At 50.1% G+C, this 27,026-nt stretch overlaps 1 protein-coding gene across 8 annotated transcripts in view; it reads right to left on the bottom strand.

Moving 5' to 3' along the window:
- Atp2b2 (ATPase plasma membrane Ca2+ transporting 2) overlaps nt 1–27,026 on the bottom strand; it is a 310,592-nt gene that overhangs the window by 224,377 nt on the left and 59,189 nt on the right. For all 8 annotated transcript variants that reach the window (XM_032905907.1, XM_032905902.1, XM_032905905.1 and 5 more), the window contains exon 2: nt 18,978–19,023. The gene's annotated coding sequence lies outside the window, so the exon portion shown is untranslated. The remainder of the gene's footprint in view (nt 1–18,977; nt 19,024–27,026) is intronic.

The following is a 27,026-nucleotide window of genomic DNA, read 5'->3' as shown; positions in this document are numbered from 1 at the left end:
AACTCTAGAGTACAGGATTTCAGCCATACGCTCCTCCCCCATACAGCTTCCTGGGTGGGGGTGGGGTGGCTCCCCTGCTATGAGAATGACAGGCATTATTACACTCAATCTCCAGTATGTTCTTAATGGGGAGTAGATGTCTTGTCCCCACAGCGACCAGGGAACACGAAAGGTGATGGAATGTTCACACCTTAATTAGGCACAAGGTTATACTCATATGTACTTGTCAAAAGTCATAGAACTGGATGCTAAAAAGATGAATTCTACCACATGATAAGAGATACAGAGTAGGAGAGATGGCACAGTAGTGAAGAGTCCTGGGTACTCTTCCAGGGGACCTAGGCTGGATTCCCAGCATCCACATGGCAGCTCACAACCATCTATAGCCCTAGTTCCAGGGGATTCACTGCCTTCTTCTGGCTTCTGGGGTACCAGTCGTGCATGTGGTATAGAAACACACATGTAGGCAAAACACTCAAATGCATAAAAATAAAATAAGTCTGAGAGGTTTGGAAAGAGATACAATGACTTGGGAACACTTCTTTCTGCCAAATGCTGTGAGGACTGTAGCCTCATCATCCCCTACTGCCCTGGCTGTCCAGGACAGTGAGCCAAGGAGAAGGGTCTCTCGGTGCTTTGTTTGTATGGGGAATTCCTATGGCTACCAGGGCCATGGATACTCCTGGTTTGTGAGTTCTGCTCACTGCTCCAGAAACTTCTCCTCCATAAGCACAGTCCCGTACAGGGAAGGAGGTGACTAAGTTACCACTGGTGAGGAATCTAAAGTACCTACCTTGCGACTGTTTTCCAGCCTCGGAGGTGGGGAATAGTTTCCAAAGACCAGCCAGCTTCTGGGGCCCCTGTCCTCCCAGTCTTAACATTGCCACAAGCCACAGAACAGTGACCCCAGGCAATAGGCTGCCCTGGGGATGGATGTGAGTGTCTGAATGTTGAGCACAGGCAGGTGAGGTGGGAGTGTGCCAAGACAGGAACGTTCTGGGCCCTCATCCAAAAGCTGGGTACTACACCTGTGGCCAGCCTGGCACTGCCTCCAGCTGTCCCTCGCTGTGCTTGAAAACCCTGAAGAGAAGAGTCAATGTCGAGAGGCTGGGGAGATGACTTAGTGAATGAGGTGCTTACTAAGCAAGCTCAAGGACCTGAGGGTGAGCTACAGAACCCAGAAAAAAAAGTCAGGCATGGTGGCATATGCTCGCAACCCCGTCACTAGGGAGAAGCTACTGTCTACGTGTAAACTGGCCAGCTAGTCTAGTTAACTTTGTGAGTTCCAGGCCAGTGAGAGGCCTTGCCTCAAAAAAATAGAATGGACATCAATTGAAAAATGACACCCGATGTTTCCTCTGGTTTCCCCACATAAAAGCATGTACATCTGCTCGCGCATGCACACACACACACATACACACACACACACACACACACACACACGCGCGCGCGCGCGCACACACTCATGCATGTGTGTACAAGACTCAGGAACAAGATGCTCCCTGAGGTAAAACACACACAGATCTGAGGCTCCTGAGAAAAGGGGGACCGCAAGCTATTTGGCATGCAGAGATATGGTATGGTTTTGGATAGGGTTGGCTGGCCTGAGATACTGACCTTAGCACACAAGGAGGCTCCCTCACTCATTCTGTGCTCTTCTGGTGAAATGTTCTAGGCATCCAAAAAGACCCATGACTTCCTTCCTTTCCCTTCTGAATGCAGAAACTCAAGGAGCAAATGTCACTGGTCTTTTTCCTGCCACACCCTAGGGCCTCGGTCCATCTGAAAACAGCTATCTGGCTGGACTCACAACCACGGCCATGGACCCTGAAACCCACAAGCATTAGCCTTTAAAGGAGCACGTACATGTGCCTGCCACTACCTTGGCCTCTCTAGTGCTTATGGAGTCACATAGGTAGGAAATGAGATCGCCATCCCCATATGTAGGTGAGCAGATGGAGGCTTTGGGGCCAGATCTTAAACTTGGGTCTGAGTTACTTTCAATGCCATACTTCCACATACTCATGCTCCCTCCAGGTATGGTGACCACAGTCAGTTCTTTGGTCATGGCGCCTGGAGATAGCTATTTATTCTCTCTGCTCCAAGAATGGGGGCTGGTCAGGACCATGGAGAGCTCTAGGCAGCTAACTATTGATTGGCTCTGGGACGCTGACCTCAGCACTCTCTGAGCAGTATTCTCCTACTCAGGCCAGAAGAGCTGGCATATTCTATCCTGGGCCTTCAGCTGCCTAACATCGCTAAGTATCTGGGTGCCTTCTTGGAAGAGGGGAGCTAGAGACCCTCAAGTCGAGAGGTAGAATGTTGGCTATGAAAGCAGAAGTCAAGGCACTTCAAGGATGACTTTCTGGGGCTAGAGAGATGGCTCAGAGGCTGAGAGCATTAGCTGTTCTTACAGAGGATCCTGATTCAATTCCCTGCACTCACATGGTGGTTGTCAACTGTAACTATTTCCAGGATCTGATGCCCTCTTCTGGCCTCTGCAGGCACGGTCTGCATACGTCATGTGTAGGCAAAGCATCCAGACCCATTTAAAAAAAAAAAATGAACGACTCCATTTTACTTGGATTTTTAATTTGATTTAATTTAATTTTATGTATGTGTATGCTTGTGGATGCATGCCCATGTGGGTGCACATGGTGTGTGTGTGTGTGTGTGTGTGTGTGTGTGTGTGTGTGTGTAGAGGCCACCTAAAGAGGTGTCTTTCTTCAGCAGATAGCCACCTGGTCTTCTGTTAGCTCTCTCACTGGGATCTGAAGCTTGCCAAGTAGGCTGGGCTGGTTTGCCAGTGAGTCTGAGGGATCCTTTTGTCTCTCTCTTCCCAGTGTTGGGATTACAGACCTGTGTCCCACACCTGGAGTGTTATGTGGCTTCTGTCAATCAAACTCAGGTCCTCAGTGCTTGTGTGGCGAGCACTTTATTGACTGAGTCATCTTCCCAGCGGGCATGCCTGTCTTTCTCTTTCATCCACCTTTTCCTTCTTCCCTCTCCCCCTCCTCCTCTCTCCCTCCCCTCCCTCCTTCCTCCTCCCTCCTCCTCCCTCCTCCCTCCCTCCTCTCTTCTTCCCTTCCTTCCCTTGCTTCCCTGTCCTTTCTAACAATTATCTCTGGGCCAATCCTCCCTGCATGTGATGGAGCAAGCCTTGGCGGAGAGTTCTCACCAGAATCACCTGGGCTCAAGGCTGAGGCAGCTTGACTGTATACAAAATACCTTATCGTGACATTGTCCTGCTCCAACCTTGAAAGACCTTGAGTGCAGCCGAAGAAGGGACTGAAAAGGAAGAGATTATTCTCCCAAGGTCTCACAGGTAAGGCATCTCAGAGCTAAAAGTTGAACCCAGGTCATCTTCACATCATGTCTCTGAGATGCTTCGGAAGAGACCCTGTCACTTTCTGTAAGATACCACACTTACTAGAGCTGTCTACCTGGTGTGTGTGTGTGTGTGTGTGTGTGTGTGTGTGTGTGTGTGCGTGTGTGTGCGTGTGTGTGCGTGTGTGTGCGTGTGTGCGTTTTCCTTTGGGAGAAAAGCATTGAACACAACTATAATGTCTTCTGAATCCCTCTGTCCATTGCTGATTATCAGGACAACAGCTTGCTTAGCAAAATAAGAGCCCACATCTTCCCTGGGCTGTCGAGACTCCTTGTAAATGGACCCCTGTCTAGTCTCTGCCTTAGCCCCCTCTGCTGTCTTCTTTGAGCACCAATCTCAGGACAAAGCCCAGGGTCTGGGTTTGTTATTTACGCTCCCTGGAGTGGGCTTCTTATCCTCTCCAGCTCTGACTCTTACCATCCAGGTCCCTAGGCTCTGGGCACTCCTCAGTGATTTCCTCAGCTTCCTGCTCTCTCTCTTAATTGTGGTCCCTTCTCCCTGAGGGAGACTCTGGCTCACTCTTCTCAGTGATGTCCCCATGCTAAAGAGATCTGCTCCATGACTGAACTCCCTTACTCCTGTCTCCCCCCACACCACCCCCATGGCTAGTGTCACTGAGCTGTGGCTTCACATCTATCCTCCTGGGGATCAGGGACATCTGACATGCTGGTGTCACATTGTGGCCTCAGTACTATCCAGTTTGGGGACCTTCATAGAAAAGTGTCACTCAGAGAAGCTTTGAACCCTGAGCAGGCTTTCAAATCAGACTTAGCATGATGTGAGATTCATTTGTTTCTCCCTGGTGTTGGGAATGGAACCCAGGTTTCCGTTACCTGCTAGGGCATGCTTTCTGCTGCCAAGTCATGCTCCAGTCAGGTCACATCTTAGGTAGAGCCTTTGTCACCAGCTACCACAAGAGTATTTATCCCACCATGTCTGGGGACATGGTCTGAGCCAAGCAAAGGTGAATAAGGAATACGGAGTCTATGTCTTGCAGTAACATATGTCACACACAGGGGACAGGCGGAGTGCAAGAATCCAGATAATTACAGGAGATCACTCTAGAGGTGTGCACAGTAGTGCTGGGTGGGAGGGTTGGATTTCACAGGGCTTCTTGGCTCCAGGAGATATGGTTATCTCAAAGCCACAGACTCCAGGGCAAAGGGAGACAGGTGAGAAGCATATTGCTACCCACAGGCCTCTGGGGTTTGAGATCTGTCTGCTCTGCTTGGGTAAGTGGTGATTGGGTTCTGTACAGGGAAGCATGGAGAGGCTGGCAAGGAAGATGATCTCAGAGAGCAGAGGGGTGAGGGTCATGGGGGCTCCACAGATGCCTGGCTTGAGCTTAAGCAGAAAAGTCATCCTCAGTATAGCACCCACAGAGTCCCCGCTGTGTAAGGGAAGTGTCAGAAGGAACATCTCCCTCCTTCTCCCCAGGTATAACTTCCCAGGCTCCCGGTGATCTCATGCTCTGCAGGGGCCTGACATAGTCCCTCGGTCTCCTCAAGTCAGAGGACCAGGACAGTATGTTCAGCCCCAGCACTGCAGAGTCAATTAAAATGGAATCAAAGCAAGCCCTCCGGATCAAGGGTGAAACAAAAGGCCCTTTCACAGTGGGAACTGGCTCCCTTTACAGCCCTGCAGTGGATTTATTCTCAAGCCTCTGGTTTCAAACTCCCAGGTCCAGGGCAGATTGGGTTCTCCATCAGACAGTTCGGATGTTGTCTCCTTCTTCCTGCCCTGACCACAACAGCTCTGGCCTGGAGGAAAACCCATCTTGTGTCTCTGTGCTAGAAAATGGTGTAGGATCTGGGTAGGACCTGGGCTAACGAGCTGGGGTGATCATGGGGTAGAGAGTTAGGTGAGATGAAGTGTGCCTGGCTAAGGAGTCCTGGGAGAGAGGTGGGGACAGTAGCGTAGCTTATCCTGCAGTCGAGGATCCCAGACCTCCACCCTGCACTCAAGCGAGGCCTCCAGATTCCAGTCTTACAAAGGCTTGGAGGTGCTCTAAAGGAAGAGGTTCCAACCTTGCAGGGAACCTGTAAGCACAAGTCTCCTTGTGGGTACCATGTACCCACTGTGCACCAGGCATGAATGGCACTGGGATAGCCTTCCCTACCAGGCTGATGTCTAGCCCAGATTCTGATGCTAAGGATGCACACTGAACAAGACGTCTGAGAGGAGGCCTCATACAGGCAGGGGGACTGAGAACTCTGCCCCACCCCTGCTCTGAGACCCTTCTCTTACCCTGACAACTGGAGGCCACTGAAGCCCTGGATAAGAATGACATTGAACCAGAAGGTCCTCAAGATTAGGGCCACAGCCCACCAATGGTCCCCGCACAGACAAGGAGGGACATCTGCAGACTGCATCTGCCTGCACAGCTCACACCGGACAATAGGGAAGCCAACATCTGTGTGGTCCTCTGACCCCAGAGGTTGAGCAGGGTCCAGGTGGGAGGACCGGCCCCAGCTCCCTCCAGCCACACCTTCCTCTTGGAGAGAAGGGAGCTACAGCATTTCTCCCCAGCTAAGCCTGCTCATGGGCACACAACTCATTAATATGGGATTAAAGGGATTCCAGGCCCAAGCACTGCTTCTTAAAGTGCCCAGGGCTAACCTGAGGTCAAGTCCTGCAGGGAGGCTAAGGGGGACTGGGTGAAGGACTCCTCTGGCACACCTTGTTTCCTGCCACCCTGGATGGGTCTGGACCTGTCTCCTGTTCTCACCAACGGACATACCAGAGGCATTCCCGATTCTTGGGTCCTGAAAGAGACCTGTTCTTTCTAGAATCCAGCCCACGGCTGCCTTCCTTCCATCCTCTGGCAGAGTTACAAGGCTACTGCTGACCTTGCTTCCTGCACAGCCTGCTCCTGAACTGAGGGTGCGGAGAGGTGTCTTATGGGAGATCTCCTGTCTCTGCAACTGCATTACAAAACATCCCACAAGGCCTGTGCTCCATGGCACTGCATTTACAAAACATCCTACAAGGCCTGTGCTCCATGGCACATACAGGCCCTACTGAGATCATGATCTGCAGTGTGAGACCTCAGTCCAGGAGGGGAAGGGGCTCCAGGACAGGACCTTGCACACTGGCTGGCCCTTCCCCAGAAGGCAGAGGCAGAGCAGGCAGCAGGCAGAGCTGACTCCCAGCATTCTCTTTTCCTCCTCAACCTCAGTTGCCTTGTGTTCTATTTGTGAGATATAACATTACACTCTATCAAGAAGTATCATGATGAGTTAAAGGGATGCCAGGCATGGGAGTGCAAACCAGCACTTGGGAGGCTGAGGCAGGAGGATCACCACGAGTGAGTTTGAGGACAGCCCAGACCCTGCCTTAAAAGACTAACAAATAAAAACAACAGATTAAAAAAAAACCCATTAGTAGGATCAAATAAAATGGAAAACTGATTAAAACAAAAACATCAGACTGGGGTGGCTGTGCAGCCCAGCGGTTAGGCCCTGAGTATGATCAATGAGGCCCTGGGTTCACCCTCAGTGCCACAAACATAAAACCATGAATAACCAGCTGCGAACTAGTGTGAGAGGTCTTCAAACATGGCAGAAAACTGTTTCTGGTACTTGGTGGAAGGTGGGGGCTGGGGGGTGGGGTGGAGAGGCTGGTGCCCTCTGCTAGTCAGCAAGGATATTACCTAGATGCCGGTGGCAAAGCTGGGAGGTGACCCGGGTCACACCCAGCAGGTACCACCCTGCTACACTGCCTTCCTCCCTTGCCTTCTCTCTGAACTCATCTTCATGGTCCCCACTTCCCTACCTTCCCTCAGCTCCTTTTGCCCCATCTCAAGGTCGAGGGAGGGAGACCCACCTCAGTGACCCCCATGGCCACCAGGGTCTCTGCCCTCTTGTTGAGTGACACTCCTTAGTAGCTTCTCTTCTCTGGACCCACTATCTTTCTTCTGTAATGAAGTCACAGGGGTAGGGATGTGGCTCAATTTGCAGAATGATAGCCTAGCATGCATAATGGAGTCCTAGGCTCCATTCCTAACACTTTATAACTGGTGCTTGGTAGAGTGCCTCCAAGAACTGGACATCACGAGCACTTTGAACAAGGTTGAACTGACTGCTGTTTCTAATGGAGGAGTCCTGGGTTCAAATCCAGTCTCTGCCACTCTTTTGCTGTCTAAGCCTCAGTTTCCTCTTCCACAAAACAGGGGTAGTGGGCCTACTTCCACAATGAATGTTGTGTAAAACAATATGAGGGAACTCCAAGCCTCTGTTTAACATTTTGTGGTAGCAACTTGTAGAGCCCTGAGTACATACTTGTACACACATGTGCACATTCACAAGCATCCAAACAACTCCATGACACATCTGTAAATGTCATGCTTTTTCAGTGTCTGTTATTCAACTTCCCCTCACATGTGACCCTGGTCTTGAAGTATGTGGAAGACAGGAGGAGGCCAAACTCCTAGGCAGACCACCTGGTGTAGTCACACCCTGACTGTGTGATTGTGGTGGGCTATTTCACCTCTCTGATCATCTGTGTGAGCACTGAAAAGGCCTGGTAGGGGAGCATCCAAGAGAATTCCACAAAGTAGAGGGTATTTGGGTTGCTTCCTGTTGCCGGGGATCCCCACGAAGACGGCATCTCAGGGGCTCAGTACTATAATCCCAACCTTAGGTCTTTCTCAAAGCCAAGTAGAAGCCCTGACAGTCTGGGGAAAGGGATAAAGGTAGCTGACACACGCTAGACCAGCCAGCCTTAGCTGAGTTTCCTGTCCACCTGTTACCTTGCCAGGGTCTCTGGTACCTATTGGGACTTGAGGACACTCTCACTAAGTGATGTCTGACAGAGGCCGTATGCTGCCAGCCTGCTATAGCATGCTGGCTCACAACTCAAGGATGCCTGCCATTGGGACACAGGACATGGGGTATGTGCCCTTGTCTACGCCTGCTTCTCTGCTCTTTGTGTCCTGGCATCTTATTGTGGCTGGTGGCTGGAGGATGCCACCTGGGTGGCAGTACATGGGGATCTGGAGGTAGGCAGGTGACAGACTTATATTGACTCAATAAGCCCATGGAGTCTATGAGGCTAAGACACCATGGGGGGGCTTCAACATGCTGCCTTTTAAAGGCCAGATCCAGCCTCCCCACCTCCATACCCCAACCTGTTTCTCGTCCAATGTCCCAACTATTCTTGAAAGGCCCCTAAGCAACCGGAGACCCACTGTCCACCTAGACTCTTCCCTTCCACTCACCACTGACCCTTGTAACCTCAAGCAGGTCAGAGACACCTGACCCTTCACTTCCTGACCCTGCTGCCCCAATCCTTTATGAATGGGGAATTGCGGGCTTCCCTCTAGGGAGGGTTCCCCTCTGTCTGTCTTTATCCCCTTCCATAGCAGTTTCTTTGACCCACATGCCAAGCATACAAATTGATTGCTGTAAAAATCTGCCTGAGTGACCACTAGGACTGAATCCAAACATCTGGCATTCGAGACCCTTTGTGACACAGCCTTGTCAGCCATTCCACAGCCTGCTTAGGTCTACCTAGCCTGTCTCTAAACACTGTCACGTTCTGTATGTCCAAGTATTTTTATGTCACACCCACACCATTTTGGCTTCCTCCTGTTCTCTTCTAACAAACTCCTACTTGTCCTCTACGACCCAACTGAAATGGCCCTCTTTTATGAACCTCCAGCACTCTGAAGCCTAACTGGCTTCTGTGAAGACCCTCTTCTATCACACTTCATGCTCAGCACCACAGTTATTTAAGCATCTATCCTCTTGGCAAGACCAGGGGGATGCTCTGGGGACATGTTATGTGCCGATCTTTCTTGACTCCCCTGATACTTTACAGAAAGCCTGGCATGTCTTAGCACCTCAGTACACCTCTGGCAAAGAATGAAGGAAGGAACTTGGGACTTTCAGGAAAACCCTACAGCGGCCTTGCTTTGGGTACAAGCCAGGAACAACCTTTCTTCCCTAGAACTCGGACACCTTGTGTTTGGGTTGAGCCAAGTCCTAGGCTGCTTCGCAGAATCACCAGGAACAGACTATTTCCCCCTTCAGTACCAACAGCAGGAGCATCAACAGCCTTATCAGCTATTTCTCAGGAAGTCTTAGAGCCCGTGGGGCCGCTGCATAGCTCGCTTACCTTCCACAGTGTATCCCAGGTGAGCTATGCCAGGCCAGTTGACAATCCCCCGTCTGGAGCTCTGGCCCAGAGGGTCTGCAGGGCCTAGAATTGTGAGCTCTGGCTGCTGGTAGCAGAGGCCAGAGCTGCTGCAGAGCCTGCAGCCGCCCCCACCTGGGACTGCGGCTGTAGCAGCAGCCAGGAGCCTCGCCTCCCTCCCTGCATCCATCAGTCCAGCTCAGTCCTGCCTCCTGCAGCCTCCGTGGTGGCCAGACTGCATGGAGCTTTCCAAGTGCGTGAGAAGAAAAAGCTATTAGAGGTCCTAAAGAGACCGGCCTCACATCACTGCCAGCCAAAGTGCCTCCAGAGGGTGTGGGATGTGGCAGCAGATGGCCAGCTCCCAAAGGCGGCCCCTCCACCAAGAAGGACATGGGTCTTGCTCTTCTGGGGTGGCAAACCTCACTCTGACTTCAGTGTCTATGGTGGGTAGCTCTAGGAGGCTGCAGGACTCTGAAGCAGCTCCCACTGATTTGCAGGTGACAGGCTGTTGGACCTGACACCAAAAGATGCTATCCTGTGACGTCTCAGCCCCCACAATGGACCACCTCTGATGTCACCTCATGGTCTGAGAGTCTGTCATTGGGCTTGCCACAGTTCTTGAAAAACCGAGAACTCAGTCAGCCACCCTGACTCAGTCTCTCCACACCTACCTTTCTTGCTGGGACTCTTACATATTTGCAGTAATGGAAATGCATGCATTGTGTACCTGTGTGTATAAATCCATTCCCCCCACCCCATTCCAGCATTGGACACCCTTTGTTAATCACGCTCCCCGAGCCTTCCTTTCTGACACCAGCACTTCCAAAGTGGAAGATTCACGGGCTCCTTTGGAGGTTATTTCTAGGACCTTTGGGGACTTTTTTGTGTTTAAGGTCAAAGGATTCCCAAAGTGAGGCAGACATGTTTAGCTCGGAACACCCAGATCTAATTTCCTCTTTCTGCATGGACCTGGTTTTTGAAAAATTGCCCCTACTGCTGTCAGGTGAAGTCGGCAAGAGGGGATCCCATGGTCCCTGAATGCTGGGCTCCCCACTTGTAGCCCACAGGCATTGCCAGACTCAGCACAAAATTTGGATCCCTCAAAACACGTGGGCATAAAAGTGGCAGACTATTTATTGTGCCTTGGTCCTTCTAGAATTTTCTCCTCATCCACATTGCCTGCCTCCTGATCTGTGACTAAGCACTACATGTTCACTGTGTGAGGAAAGGGAAACGTCATGGGCTTCCAGGTACAGCAACTGGCTTGACATGTCCCCCACTGAGAATGCCTCAGGCCTTGTTCACTCTGAATATTTTTGTGGGTCTGGAATTCTTAACAGGTTTCCTAATGACAGGCTAGCTTCTATTCTCCCGAAGCCCCATTGCCCTGGATTTAGTGCCTCTTGTAATATTTTTCTTCCTTCTTCTCTCATTCTCTGCCCTAGTTAGCTTTAACTGTTAACTTTACATAGCCTAGAGTCACGGAAGAAGAGAATTTCAATTGGGATGTGGCTTAGACTGGCTGATGGGTATGTCTTGGGAGATTTTTTTGATTGCTAATTGGCATAGGTGGGCCCAGCCCACTGTGGGTGGTACCATCCTCTAGGCAGGAGGTCCTGAGCTATACGAGAAAGCTGGCAGAGCATGAGCCAGTGAGCAAGCCAACAATTATCATTCCTCCATGGCTTTAACTTCATGTTCCTGCTTGAGTTCCTGCCCTGACTTCCCTGAATGATAAACCATGACCTGGAAGTGGAAGCCAAATAAACCTTTCTTCTGTAAGTTGCTTTTGGTCAGAGTGTTGTGTTACAGCAACATAGAGCAAACTAGCAGAGTCCTTCCCTCCACTCTCACTTATCCTTCTATGCTTTTATGGTGTAGGAAAATATTTGAAAAAGAAATGAATAGGGGCTGATTTCCCCCCTGGGCATTAGTATCCCCTTTGTGAACTTGGTGACATGGGGACCTGGTACCATGTCTGTGTTTGGCTTAACTGACTGGGCATCCTTCCAGAAGACACCCTAACCCATGGCTCAAGACTTAGCACCCATTACCAGAAGGGCCACTCTCTGTAGCCACCAGACTGGCCACAATAGAACCCATCTGAACCTCCTGAAGACACAGTCCCACTGGGGTCCCTATTCTCTGTCTCTGCTTCACCAACCATCCTCACCTCAGTCCTTTGGTTAAAGATCTCCTCAGCTTTCCATTCCCCCCAACAACTCGCTGTTAGGTACCCCAGCATGGGCACCTGCTCCTTTCTCTCCTCAGCTGTATTCACTCCCAGAGGAATGGCATCCAGGGCATGCTTAATGTGTGCTCTGTTTCTCCTTCAGCTTAAATTCTTCCATCCACCTGCTCCCCCACCCTGTATGTCCCCATATGCCACCAAAGCCCAGAAGCTCCCATGTCCCTGACCAATCCCTCTACTTCCCCCTGCCAAACTCAGACCCTCCCTTGCAAGGCTTCTGTGGCTCTTAGAGAATGCTTCAGGCCTCCACCCTGCCACCCAGGAAGGAAACAAACTTGTCTCTGTCCCTTAAGGTCCTGGATTTTTGCAAGTGATAAGAATGTCCTCACTGTCACAAGCCTCATCAATAACAGGTGGCCTTATGCTGGCAGACGTGAGACTTATGACAGGAATGGAGTACAGAGAGACATGGGCAGGCAGCTGGTCTGAGTTTAGAGCTGACCAATCTCACAGGGAGGGCTGGGGATTGAGTTCCATTTCAGGGCTCCTGGCTTGTGACATCTTAATGCAAACTGAGGACTGGAGGACACAGCATGTTCCTGGCTACAGAGCACACCCATGTCCCAGGATGGGAAGGTGCCCCACTTGGACATGAGCTATGTTTTCAGCACCCACCTAGACCTCATCCTGAGTAGGGTTAGCATCTGAGTGGCCTGACTTGTCTTAGATAACTACACTACAGTGTGAGCACCCTTCCCTGTATTCTGTGAGATGCTCTACCAATTTATCTTGCTAAAAGGTTACAGGACTCCAATTCATCTTAAGTTCAGTAGCCCAGGGATTCCAGTTATGAGAGGCACCTGAGTGGAGGCAGCCTACCGGGGACTTAATAAACCTTGAACTTGGGGGATCTACATTAGCTCTTTTTTTTTTTTTTTTGGAGCTGGGGACCGAACCCAGGGCCTTGCGCTTCCTAGGCAAGCGCTCTACCACTGAGCTAAATCCCCAACCCCTCTACATTAGCTCTTAATAGAAAGTTCTAGAAGGGAAGTGGAGGATATCAGTTGGTATCAAAGTACCCCAAGTCACCCTTTGTCCTCACAGTTTCCTCTTCTCTCACACCAAGGACCATAGCATGCTGCATCAGCTCAACCTTCCCAGAAGCTCAAAACATGGCTGCTTCTACCTCCACTGCCCCGGTCCTGCCACTTCCTTTCCTCCTGGGTTTGTCAGAAATACCCCCTTTCCTGGTCCTGTGCTTCCTCCATGAGTCTAAAGTACACTCTACAAACAGCTCTGGGGTGGATGTCTCCCCATCCTGATTCTTTCTAACCCACCTCTCCCAGTCTCACTTCTAAGTGCCCCTCCCCAATCTGTTCTTTCAGCATTGTGGCTTCCTGAGGTTTCTAGACAATCCTTGCTTCAGCCTGCCATGGGGTTTGCTATTTCCTTTCACCTAAGTGCTTTTCTGGGTCCTCATACTCTTCATTTTGGGTCCTCATATAACATAGTCTATTTCCCCTTTTTGTTCACCCCTGCCCTTCCCCATCCTCTGCCTCCACACCCTTTTATGGAGGCATTCTTCAGGATGGTTCCTGGCATCTGACATATATGGATGGGTTCTTTTGCTCATGGACTATATCCCTCCAATAGAATTCCCTGAGGGAATGGCCAACCAATGACTGGTTATCTTGAGACCCACACCATGAGAAGGAGCCCAACTCTGACACGATGATATTCCACTCTACTTGTTGACAGGAGTCTAGCATAACAGTCATCAGAGAGGCTTTACCCAGCAACTGATGAAAACAGAAGCAGAGACCCATAGCCAAACATTAGGCAGAGCTTGGAAAATTCGGCAGAGGGGAGGATGGTAGGAGCCAGAGGGGTCAAGGACACCTACAGAATCAACTAACCTAGGCCCATAGGAGCTCACAGAGACTGAACCACCAACCAGAGAGCATGCATGCGACAGCCTTGACCCTCTACACATAGGCAACAACTGTGTAGCTTGGTCTTCATGTGGGATTGTTAACAGTGGGAGCAGGGACTGTATCTGACTACATTGCCTGTCTCTGGATCCCTCTTCCCCTAATCTGAGTGCCTTGTCTAGCCTCAATAGGAGATGTGTGTGCCTAGTCCTACTACAACTTGATATGTCAAGGCTGGTTGATATCCATAGGAGGCCTCCACTTTTCTGAAGAAAAAGGGAGGAGTGGAGAGTAGAGGTGAGGTGAGGGGAAAGGACTGGGAGGAGAGGAGGGAGGGGAAACTGTGGTCTGGATGTAAAGTAAATAAATTAATTAATAAAAACTTTCATAACAGAGCTGAATTATCTTGGGCTATTTTTAGTTTCCTTTGAAAGCCATTCACTGTCCACACCTCTGTTTGACCTTACAAACTAGTGGCTTCTAAAATCTTACAATGTATTCTTAGCTGACCATTAGTTTCTACCAATCAAAAGCTAAAACTACCATCACACATCATCAGCAAGTTATAGCAGACATTGTCCTGCTTGTTGTAACAGACCTGTGGTCCCCACCAATGTATTCTGTAAACACTTCGATCCTTTGACTTATGACTTTCTTTGTTCTATAAGTAATAAAACATCATAATGTTGAGAGAGAGAGAGAGAGAGAGAGAGAGAGAGAGAGAGAGAGAGAGAGAGAGAGAGTGTGTGTGTGTGTGTGTGTGTGTCTTTCTCCCTAAGATCAGGGACCTCCTTGGTGGCTCCATCTGCCCCATCACCCTGTGCCTCCCACATGACTCAGGGTGTCAAGGCTAGACCAATAAATGTCTTTCCTAGAGGAGGCTAGCAAAGATGACTCATGGACAACCTGTTACTTGTAAACATGTGGGTGTAACACTTTGCTTTCCAAACACTTTTAAATAAAGATTGATTCACACCGATGTGGAAGGAATCCCAGAAGGACTGGGCAGTTTCTGGCAATCTCTGTTAAGGTAAGGAATGCTTTGTGACTAGGTGACACTGAAGCTGCAGCAGTGCACCACGCAGGTCACCCCTGTGAAAGCCACTGGGGGATTTGAGGTTGAGTCAGTCAACTGCCACCACTACTCTAACTGCAGGATCAAAAGGTCAGTGGAGAGCTTGAACACAACCTTTTTCTTTATAAAGTGTACTGCCTTGGGTATTTTGTCACAGCGATGGAGAATGCCTAATACAGCTGGCCTGTTCCTTCATTCTGCCATTGTTTTTTAAGATCAAAATAACTTTTGAGTTGACATGCAAAACATTACTTGTAAGGTCTGGTTTATAGCATTTGGAGCCCACTGTATATGTTTAATGTCTTTGATATCAGTGCTTCTTACCTCAAAGCACTTCCGAATTTTATTACAATGAGCGTACGTAGTGAGTGATTTTACTGTGCCTCTCAGACGTCCACCTCTGGTGACAGGCTTAGTTGGGGACAGTTGGTCACATTGCTGCCTCTGGTCTTGCTAGATAGGTTGAGGTCAGCCAGGTTGAGAGTTAACTGGGGCCCGTCATACCTCACAAGGAATGGCTCTCAGTTCACACTCACCTCCCTCTGCCCATGCTCCAAACTCAGGGTGGCTTTGCCAAATAAGTGGCCACAGTCACCAGGACAGGTGCATCGAATGCTTCCCCTCGGTTTAGCTGATGAAGCCCCAAGTCTCTTCTCCCCAGAACCCACCTGGGTGTACGAGATCCCTCACCTAAGATAAAAGTTAAATTAGATTTCCCTCTTTCCTGTGCTTCTGGATTTGAACTTGGAGCTGTTCCTGAGCTACCCCAGGATGGCACAGTCTCTGGTCACAGCACCCTGTGCCCAGTGCAGGAGCCATGATCCTCTGCAGCAGGCCTGTGTGCTGTGCTGCAGACTAGGATGCTCAGTGGGTGAGGTGCACTGATGAGTTCTTAGCATCGCTATTTCCATTGGTTGGTGAGTCAATCAGGATGGAACCCCGTTGTAAATCATCTCATTGAGAGACAGAGGGTTCGGAATTAAAATGAGGTTGTGAGTGTGAACCCTCATCCTATCCAAGTGGTCCTTACAAGAAGAAAACAAGATACCAACATCACCAAGAAAGACCCCGGGGAGGGCAGCAGTACAGAGTCTTCAGAAGCTAAATTCACCACACCTTGAACTTGGACTCCAGTCTTTGGAGTCACGCGAAGATAAACTACTGCACGAGCTGTACCTTCCCTGTAGAGCCCAGCTCACTCACACTCTCCAAGCCAGTGCCCTCAGAGCCACAGTTCCGGGGGTGGCATGGAGACTAGAGGAAGGTAGCGGCTTTGGGGTGGGAGGCTAGAGGGATGATGTTCTCAGTGGTTGAGAGCACTTAACGTCCCGCTCTTCAGGAGGACCTGAGGTCTGTTCCCGGCACCCACATAGCAGCTTACAACTGTGTAACTCCAGCTTCAGGGGATCTGATGCCCTCTTCTGGTGTCTGTGAGCATTGCACACACACACACACACACACACACACACACACGGTATATAGCTGTGCATGAAGGCAAAACTCATACACATGAAATAAAGATTAAAAAAAATTAAACACATCTTTTTAAAAGGAGGTTTTAAGAAAAGAAACACTTCAGAAGAACAAGTATCAGCCCAATCATTTACTTCATACAATGAATTGTAAAGTGCCCACGGGTTTCTATAGGTGGGCAGATACATGGCTGAACTGGAACTGTTCTGGGAATACATAGAGGCTGAACAAATCACCATGGAAAACTGAAGGATCTTGGAGAAGCACAACAAAGAAAATGAACCCCCTGCCCATTCCCTGTAAAATTTTTTTTATGGTTTTCCTTAGTTCCCCTCTCCCTTCCCTTTCCCCCTCCCCCCCTCCTCCGTGGCTTTTCTTTCTAACCTGTGTGCTCTTCCCATATATTTACAGAAACATCATTTTGGCAAACTGCCTCTCCCCTTAACTCTGAAATGTGAAGGTGTTCCCTACGTTATTAAAGGTTCTTCTCAAGCAGTTTTTCAATGGCTGCCTTCCAGCACCTTCCATATCTGCAGGTGGCTGCAATCTGCCCCGCTTGGGCACGCACTTGTTTCTATTTTTAACTAATATAAGCACGCCCCGATAAACATCGTCCTGAATGCGTCTTTGTACACAGCTCAGGCAGCTTCCTTGGGGCGGGCTTCCTGGAAGTGGGATTACTAGTTAGGGGTTACTGACATTCTGAACGAGGAAGCATTAAAGCTTTCTAGTCATTATGGTGTTTTGCTGGGCGAGGGTGTAACCGTTTCCTAGTGCCTGTGACATAATTTTAAATGTTTTCCAAAGATAAAGGGAAAAGCAAGAGAAACCTGGATCATCTACATCCACTGTCAGCACAAGAAAGGGGCTTCCAATCACTGACTGAAACGAAGGTGCCTTTGAAGTAAGAACCCCAGGAAGGGGACAGAAGAGGAGAAGAGTTGATGGGACAGAAAGGAAGGGGCGGCCTGGCTGTTTTACTGATGTGGGGTGGGGAGCCTTTTTGTAGATGGAAAGGGAGCAGTCTGAGTATCTGCTGTTTGGCAAGACCATGGGCTCACACTTTACCCATAATGCCCTGGGGCAGGAGCCATGTGGACTGGTCTCTGGCCCAGCCCTAGGAGCTGAAGAGAACACCTCTCTCATATCATCATGGTGCCTGTTCTGCCTTCCTACTCACAAACCTGACAAAGCTCTGCTATGACAGGCTGGAGAATGAGGCCTGCCTGTGTCTGTGGAGGTTGAGCTAGAGACGCCCAACCTCTCTAGTGGGGACTTGTGATGGCCACCGTGCCCACCTGCCATTTGCTCATCTGGGTGACAAACATTCATGGCTACGTTAACTCCACTACTGTGGAGACAGCTATGTGACAGCCAGAGGAGGGTGCACTGACTAGACATGTCACATAGACAATGCAGGAGAGAAACAAAACATCCCTCAGCATACTCCCGGAGAGAAGCGGGTGAAGCTGGGAGGAGCTTCTAGCTCCCATCTCCAGGAAGGGTGATGATTTGTGGGTCCCAGGGTCCAGTCCTTCCTCCTTGCTGTAGCCTGACCTTGGGTCTGTGTCTCTGTCTCCTCCCTTCTTGTGCTCAGGTTGAGCTAATTCGAGACCCTCATAGAAAGAAGCCAGCAAGCCAGGCTCCCCCTACTTAGATGCATGCCTTGTCCTTGGATCCAAACCAGGTCATTTCAGTACCCAGAGAGCAATCATGACCTGATCCAGTGACCACCAAATCAGAGCAGGTGGCCCACCTTCCCCACTCTCATCTGCCAGAGCTGTAGAGTTCAGCTCCCAAAGCCCTGGCCCCTGCTGGTGCCAATCTAGTCGAGCCATTACTGAGGTAAATGGTGCCCACTGTGCAGACGGCATTTGAGAAGAAACATGAGCTTCATGTTTGACCTGTGTCAATTACCTGGATCAGAGCACACAGAAGTCACCCTTACCCATTCTGCTGTGTCTAAGAATTGTCACAGCTACCCCATGGGGTGTGACACAGAGGACGCATTTGGGTCCCGCTAGTTAGCAGCAGGAGAAGGCTGTCCTTCTATCAAACACCCTCCAGCTACCATTCCATCCCTCTAGGATGAGAGTCAGCTCCACACACATCTACCAGGCAAGGGAGAATTCTACAGCCACACTCGCAAGGCACCCTCCAGGCACAGGCACTGTCTCTAAACCTTTGCTAGTAAGCAACTACCTTGGAGCCTCAGACACCTTTCACCAAGGTGAATGGCTCAGGCTAGCCCACAGGGCTCTCATTCTGTACAGGACAGAGGAAAAACAAACAAACAAACAAACAAACAAACAAAAATGCTGGCTCAGAGCAGCCAGTGGGCTCCAGGGATTTTCATCAGTCGGCTCTCAAGGCCTTGTTGAGCAAGTTCCATGCTCAGACTTTGCTCTCTTAAGTTCCTGAGCCCCACCCCCTTATTTTATAAATGCCCATTGGTGTCTGACCTCAATGTGATGACAGTGAAATGAGTCTGATATAGTGAAAAGACACCACAGTGTGAATGACGGGTAAGATGGCCACACAAGCATATTGTTCTTTGAGAGACACTTCCCAGGGTCCCCAGAACTCCAGTCAAATTGGAGAGTCAGGGAATCAGTCCAAACTGTAGCGCTCACACCCCCTTCACAGGTTCCCTCTCTCTGCACAGGGTCTGAGAGAAGGAGCAGGGTATCCAGGGGCTAGGCTACACACACAGAGGTTTGCAAACCTCTCGAGGCTCTCACCAGAACAGGCATGTGCACGCAGGTGCAAGCCGCTCACACTCACCTGTCTCCTCGGCTGCTGTTAGTCCACACTCCGAGGGTGGCAAACCCTGCAGGAAGATAAAACCAGAAAAGCGCGTCAGAGAGCTTGACAGTCAGGGGTTAAAAAATAATAACTATTTTATGAATGGGGCCACCATGTCATGTAGGGAGAGCTGTCTTAGGGCTTCTAGTATAGTATAAGCATCATGACCAAAAGCAACTTGGAGAGGAAAGGATTTATTTCAGCTCACCACTCTTAGGTCACACTTTATCACCGAAGGTAATCAGAGCAGGAACTCAAGGGTAGAACCTGGAGGCAGGAAGTGGGGCAGAGGCCATGGAGGGGTGCTGCTGCCTGGATTGTTCCTCACGTCTTGCTCAGCCTGCTTATGCAGGCCTGGCTCCCCTGCCTAGGGACAACACCACCCACAGTGGGCTAGGACACCCATATCAATAATTAATCAATAAAACGCAAATCTGCCATAGGTGTTTTCTCAATTGAGGTTCCTTTTTGCAGATGACTCCAGCATGTGTCAAGTTGAGAAATAACCAACCAGGGCTATGATGTAGTTATGGGAGTCACACGTGCCACTGTCCATTGTCCACAGTTAGAGGCCAGAAGGCAACTTGGGGGAGTGGGCTCTCTCCTTTCACCATGTAGTCGGGGAGATAGATCCAGCCAGATCTGGCAACTCCAACTTCAGGATGGAGAGGGCTGAACCCGTTCCTAGGGAGGTGAAGGATGGGAAGGGCTAGTGACTGGATGCATGTAGCCTACTCTGATGGCTGAGGGACTGAGACGATCAGGGTCCTGGGGCCACCATGTCATCTAGGGGGAGCTGAGTAGAGGAGCTGTTGGCACAGATGTAGACAGGAAGCCACTCAGCAGCACAGGCTGGGGACTCCTTTTCTGGTGTCACTGGTTTAGATGGGGTGGGAGGAAAGTTCCACACTGAGGCACACAGGGTGGTGAGGACACCTGTTGTCACACAAGCTTCAGGTCCCAGGTGATCTCAAGAGAAGGAGTAGACTGTAGACTTCGGTGTCTCTCCACCCATACCCTTACTCTAATCTTTCTAGACCTTTCCATCGGCCAGACCTAGCGGGAAGATGAACAGGACTGGAGTCTGTAAGGCAGCCATCCCAGGACACTACTGGGCATAAGACAAGGCTGACAGAGGGCATGGAGCAGATCCTGATGGGCAAATACCAGATATCTGGCCTTGTGTCCCAGTTCCCCAGCATCCCTACAACACACAGAACCTACTCTTCCCACATCCTTCAAGGAACAAGCATGGTGTGACCAGACCCTGCAGTTCCTGAAGCTTGGTTCTGCCCTGTAATTATGTATCAGCGCTGGGCACTTTGGCCCTCTTGGCTCTACTCAGTGCCCTCAGCCTATATCATTGGATCTTTCCTTTACTCCTCCCCACCCAGAGTCTGCCCTTCAATCTTCCTTGCTACCTCACTACCTGTTCTCTGCCATGGCATCCCTTCTTGTTCCTCTCAGACCTGGGCCAGGCTGTCCCTTTCCTGGAAAAACGACCTGGCCTGAATTCACAGAGAACTGGCTACAGAGTCACCGGAACATAAGGCCTCTGGTGGGTAGGGCAGTCATGGGCCTGGGCAGGCAGTCCAAACATCCCCCTCAGATCTTTTCTGGGCAAAAGACAAGTAGACAACCAGCCTCTATAACCCAACACCAGAGGAAAGCCTAGCATTTCCCAAGCACTTGACTTTGACAGCTGGGGAAACTGAGAACAAGGGCAAGAATTGCAGTGGCCAGAAATGGCAGAGTCAAGGGTCTGTTTACCTGCAGATCATCCCTGGCTGTGGGCAGGGTGGGGCCTGAGGAGAATTGTCTTTCATTGCCCCAAAGCCATTGCCCCAGCAAAGCTGCCCCTCAACTACTAGGCTGAGCCTCGGACAAATACTGCTGATCTCATAATACAGAGTGGGGCGTTCCAGCAAAGCTGTAGAGCATGTGCAGACAGGGCAGCCTAGTTAGCAGGCAGCTGGTGGTGCCAAGCTGGTCTTGTGCAGGGGGTGGCAGGAGGGGTCCTTCCATGTGGTGCCCAGCTGAGACCCATGCAGAGAAGTGCTATACAGAAGCATCACAAACCTTGACACTTGCTAGAGAGCAAGTAGAAATTCATGGGTTACAGTGTGATGGCTTCAGTACTACATGAATATCACGTATGTTGATCTGATGGGGTCACAGCCATGCCCATCAGCTTAGGCATTCATCATTTCTGTGTTAAGAACATTCACCATTTTCTCTGCTAGTTATAACAAGATACATACTATGTGGTGGTCAGTCAGCTACCTCTCTGTAGGCATTGGGAGATGCTCCTACCCACTGGTACCCCATGCCCATCAAGATCCTGTCTCCTTCCCCCATCCTCCCTGGGCTCTGGTAACTACTATCCTATTCTATTCTGCTGGATCAACTTTTAAAAGCTAAGAACAAACAGTGATTGTCTCTGTGCGTGATTTATTTCACTCAACCTAACGTTCTCCTGTTGCATCCACTTCACCATCAGTGATGGGAAACTCACTCTTTTTTATGGCTGAGTAGTATTCTATCCACGTGTTCTTTTTTTTTTTTTTTTTTTTTTTTTTTTGATTCACTCCTACACCCAACAGAAAGCATGGAGTTGGCCACTTGCCCCGCCTAGTACCCTTTCTGGGAAGCCCCAATGGCTTTATTTCTACCTGAGGTCCTGAGCTCATGAGGATAAGAGTGTTGTCCCCAGGTTGTAAGCAGCCAGTTCTGATCTCTGCGGTGCCCCATCTCCCCCAGCAAGGACCAGGATGAAAGATTGATGAGTTATCTGCCTTGGCTACTGAATTTTTCATTATGAAGGAAAGAAGACCCCGTCCCTCGGCCCAGGAGGGCAGTTCTTGGGTGTCATCTCAGCTAAGGGTTTTGTCCTTGCTGACCATGGCTACGAACTTGTAACCACACTTTTCTGCCCATGAATAATGACCAAGGCTGGGAGGGGAGCTGCTCCCCCTTCTTCTAGCATGGAGGATTCTGGAATGACTCAGGGAATGACTGGAGGAAGCAAGCTAGGTCCCAGAATGGAGTAGTAGGAATAGAGCCAGAGGTTGTCACAACTGTCAGTCAGCTCATACCCTATGTCCTTCTGAACTGCAGGTGAACCCCGATCAGCCTGATCCTCTTACAGTCAACTAGCTGAGGGGGGCCAGCAGCCTTGGAGCACAGTTGCAGCTCAGGCCTTGACCCTTGCCTTGACTCAGCTGAGTCAGTGCCCTGGAAAAGCAGGGCCCCTGTGGTATCAGCCAGAATGAGGGGGACCAACATCACAAGTGACCAGAAAGAGAGAACAAGGCAAGGCTGGGGGCCTGGCATCTTCCTTGGTCTTGTTCCCAAGTGAGCTTCCTCTCTCTAGCCACAGGTTTCTCCTTCAAGCACTGGGGTGGAGATGGTGCTATTAAATCTGGGGGGACTGGCAGACCAGAGGCTGTGTGGAAGGCATTGATGACCTGTTCATGAAGTTTCTATAGCAACTACAGGGGATCTAACAGGGGCTAAGCAAAAAGCCCATAGGGAAGAGTGGGCAAAGACCAAAGCCACTGAGGTATAACCACCTTGGATTCCTGGGTAGGTGAAGTAGAAGGGCTGTGTGCTGCCAGTCAGGAGGCTTCCTGGAAGAGGGGCCTGAAGATACACCTTCTACAAGTCCACAGGGACTAATCCTGAGGTCCCTTCTGGGCAGACAGAGAAGCAATGAGGTTCCAGCATGCACCTGGCTTTCTTCTGGATGGTCCATCAAATCATGGGGCATTGGTTCATGTTCATTGGATCTTCAATCCAATGAGGGAGGAAGGATTCTTACTTCCTTCGGGATTGCTTCAGCCCATGTAAGTCCCAGTTCTTCACATGTTAGTAGCATCCAAGACCCAACCCACGTACCCCCAGCCGCCTGTTTCCAGGAGCCCTGGGTTCCCATCTCAGGGCTGCCCTCTGCCTTGAGTGTCCCTGTTTGTGAGCTGGGGTTTGGGCTACATTCAAGCCGCCAGATGAGCTTTGGGGGATGCTAATCTTCAGCACTCTCTAAGTCTGACACCACAAGTGGAAGTTTCCGAAGCACTGTCTGACGCTGGGCGCCTGAGCCCCTTTTGTTGATTTTATAAGAGACAAGACCTGGCTGAAGGACACCAGCTTCGCTTAGCCCGGCTCAGCCTTTCCCATCCTTATTGATCTCAGGATCTCTTCTGGAGTCACCTGGCATTCCTCAGGAAGCGCTCTGAGGAGAGGCGGCTCCACTGATGTCTCAGGCACCTTGCCCACTCTGCCAGTAAGAATCTGGGGTGTGGAATTTCACCTCTCTGGGTAACTTCTTCACAATGTTCCTATTTCATTTCTGGCCAAGATGTGTGGAATTCCCCTCCCTGCTCCTACTCACTCCACCTCCCAAATCTTTGCATCGAACTAGCACGTATGTTTTCTCCACAGAGCAGGGCACAGCTCCTGAGGAGGAACTGTTTGGGGGGGGGTCACTACTTCAACGTGATTAGAATGCGTGTCTAGGGCCATAGTGAATGCTGAGCTCTAGGAAGCTCACAGGGGACTCTCGGCTTTGCATGTCAGACATCAGCTCTGACAGGATGGATGGATGGAGAATGAATTGAGATATGTACCATGCTGTAACCGTTAGCCTTTTCCCAGCTGCCCCATGTTCCTTAGCTGGTTTGTTTTGTTTTAACTGGAGTGGTGACTAAGCAGGGACAATGTTCCTTATGGCTGGCACCTGGCAGGAGCCAAGGTCCAGGAGAAAGTGAGCCTCTTTGTGTCTGAACAGAGCCAGTGAGTGGCAGCTCTCAGACCCCAAATACCCTTTTGAAATCTGAGCCCATCACGGGACATTTTTTTCAGATAAGGAATACAATTGATACTAGCTTAACTGCTCCAGAGGAGGGTGAAAGGACATACTGGTGTGCTGGAGCCTAGCCCAGCCCAGGCCCGGGGCTTCTGTTTTTTCAGACTTGTGTTACCAGAGGAGGAAGGGTCTGCATGAGTCACTGGGCAGTGGCAGGGCTGAGCAAGATGTCACTCTCTGTTTAGAGTTAGCTGTACCATGAGGCATTCAGAAGGCCATATCCGGGGGCCTGATACTTCCATGAGCTTTGGGGACTAGGGCTGTCATAGCAAGGTCTTTGGGAGAAAGGGCTACACCTGACACCCTCAAGGCTTGGGTTCCGCTTTCTGTATTGGTTTTCCTCAGAGGCCAGGGCCTGATGCACACCCACCAGGTTGGGTTACAGAATCCATTCCACTTCCTGACCTCAGGCTCCTGGAGGTCTCAGTGGGACCAGTTCAGGGTATCCACAGGGGTCCGAAGACAGTGGTTAGGGTGTTGCTAAGAGCTCTCCCTAGGAGTGGTCCATATCACCCAGGGTCCCCATCTCCACTGTCACCTAGTGATAGGTGGTTTACTGCAGGAATGAGTTAGCTCCATGTGTGGTCCACTGGCCGGCTCCTTGTAGGGCAATCTGAAGTAGGGAGTGTGGCCTAAACATACAGGAAGTACTGTCCACTCAGCATTTAAGCCTTCAGTCATTTGATTTTGAGTCAGGGCCTCTAACCCACTTTGTAGCAGAGTAATCTTCCACTCTTGATCCTTTTGCCTCCACCTCCCAAAGTCTGGGACTAGAGGCCCCTCTTCAAATTTCTTAATTGCTATTTTCTACTTACGATGGCTTCTTTGTCCATTTATGAAACCAATGAAGGTTCATCTTAAAATAAAATTGTTTTGGTAACCATAATGATGATGACAACAACAATACCAAGCTAAGCGTTCAGAATAAAACAGCAAGGGTCTCAGTGTGGGTGCTCTGATGGGCAGCTATGGAGGAAGGTCTATAATGACGGGGCTCTAGGAATCTGCCACAGCTCACACAGGTACACTAAATGTTCATGCTGGTGTCAGGACTCTTGACAGACACAACAGCAGTGTTCACAGCAAGATCTGGGACAAAACCCTCAGAGATGCTGCTTGCACCCTTCCTGTTTGGTTGTCTCTGTGAGGCCAAGAGCAGAGCCCTCTGTAAGCGCAACCACTCAGCACAGAGGAAATGCAGGCTTCTAGCCCTGTGCCAATAGGGTCTTGCAAGCTCCAAGGAGGCTGAAAATGAGCCTCCCAGGAAGCCAGTCATGGAGTCAGCATTCAGCAACAACCACAAAAGGGCATGGCTGAACACCGGGATGGAGGGCAGATACACAACGGAGAGAAAAGGGGGCAGGTGGGTGGATAGATGGATGGGTGAGTGGGGGGGTATAGAGACAGTGAAGGAGATAGATGGGTAGGTCAGTGGATGGATGGAGAAAGAAGGGAGGGGTGATTTGGTGGATGAGTATATGGATGGATGGATGAGCGGATGGGTGGGTGAGTGGATGGATAGATGGACAGATGAATAGATGGACAGATGATGGATGGATGAGTGGGTGGGAGGATGAGTGGATGGGAGGATGGATAATGGATGAATGAGTGGTGGGTGAATGAGTGAATGGATGGATGGATGAGTGGGCGGGAGGATCAGCAGGTGATAGATGGATGATTAAATCAGAAGGATGGATGGTAGATAGAAATTCAGATGGAGAGAGAAGGGGATGGACAAATGATGGATGGATGAGTAGATACATGAATGGGTAACCACATCATCTTTGGTCACTTAGAACCACCTGCCCCACCTCACCTATCCATCAATGTTTCCGTTCTGTACAGGACTAGAAAGTTCTCTGAGACCAGAGAATTTGTGGTGACATTTCTGATCCCATGGCAGACAGGCCAACACAGCACTTTCCCTTACCCCATACACTAGGGTGCCATGAGGCCAGGATAGATGTTGTAGCCTGAGAGCCCAAAGCCTTGGTTGTTTCTTTGATATCCATTCTCTGATCTAGTGATAGGCCTCAGTTTCCCCATGTCTAATAAAGGAGAGTGGGTCAAACACGTTTCACTATCTCAGAGTTGTGTGGCTGAGAGATGCCAAGCCTACCCTGGCAGTTATGCTGGATCAGAAGACTGGCTACTGTATGCAGAGGGACCCTTTTTAGGGGTGTGCAAAGGCCCTGGAGACAGTCCAGCTTGGGCTCCAGTTGGCTCTGCTTTTGGAGTCAGCTCCTATAAAGGGAAAGAGGCAGGGAGAGCAATGAAGCCAGATGCCTGGACCCTAGCTGCAGTGTTTCCTTACTGTGTATAGCATCGTGGAGTTGACAGACAGAATGAGAGCACAAGGCAGAGGCAGCAGGGAGGAGCCCAGGCTTTGGGTTAGCTCCAACCCTTGCTGGCTATGTGTGCTGTTTCTCCAAGTCTCATAGTTTCCAAAAGGTGAAGCTTCACTTTTGTGACAACCTACAAAGGTTGTGACAGGGTCAGTAGATATGTCCTGTCTGTTAACTGCATTGTGGGAGGCATTACTCATTGGGATTCTCCCCAGGGGGCATCTGGGGCAAGTATCTTTTCAGTTGTGAAGTGTTTGTTGAGTGTCTCCAATGTGCTGGGCCCACTTTGTACTCTGGGGACCCAGTGGTGTTACGTGGCCCCGGTGTCTGGCCTTACAGAGTTTATTTATGCTCCGGTGTCCATCTAGCAATCAGTCACTCAAATAAATGAGAGAGGCCACCAGGCACAGGTCATGTAAAAAGGAGGTGGCATAGAAGCTACACTGGGAACCCACTTTTCCTTGGGGGCATTACCATCAGGGAAGTGACAACGTGGGACTCAAGGATGGACAGATGGAACAGGAAAAGGTGTTGGGGTAAGATGAGTTGGTATGGGGACAGGGGCAGGCTTGTCAATGTGCAAAGGCCCTGGAGCAGGTGAGTATGTTGGAAGGTTTAGTGACCATCATGAGTTTGAGCCAAGAATGGGGGGGCATGTGGTATCTATCAAGACAAGAGATGTAGGCAGGCAACTCTCCCTAGGATCTCACAAGATAGGTCTTGGGTTTTATCCTGAGAAAAATGGAGAGCCTGAGAAGGAGGAAGGTAGAAAAGAGGAGCCTAGCTACAGCAGCATGGGAGAGAGTAGACACAGGAAAC

Source organism: Rattus rattus, chromosome 6 (genome assembly GCF_011064425.1).
Source record: "Rattus rattus isolate New Zealand chromosome 6, Rrattus_CSIRO_v1, whole genome shotgun sequence".
In the NCBI taxonomy this organism is placed as follows: Eukaryota; Metazoa; Chordata; class Mammalia; order Rodentia; family Muridae; genus Rattus; species Rattus rattus.
This window is presented reverse-complemented; position numbering and strand designations above follow the sequence as displayed.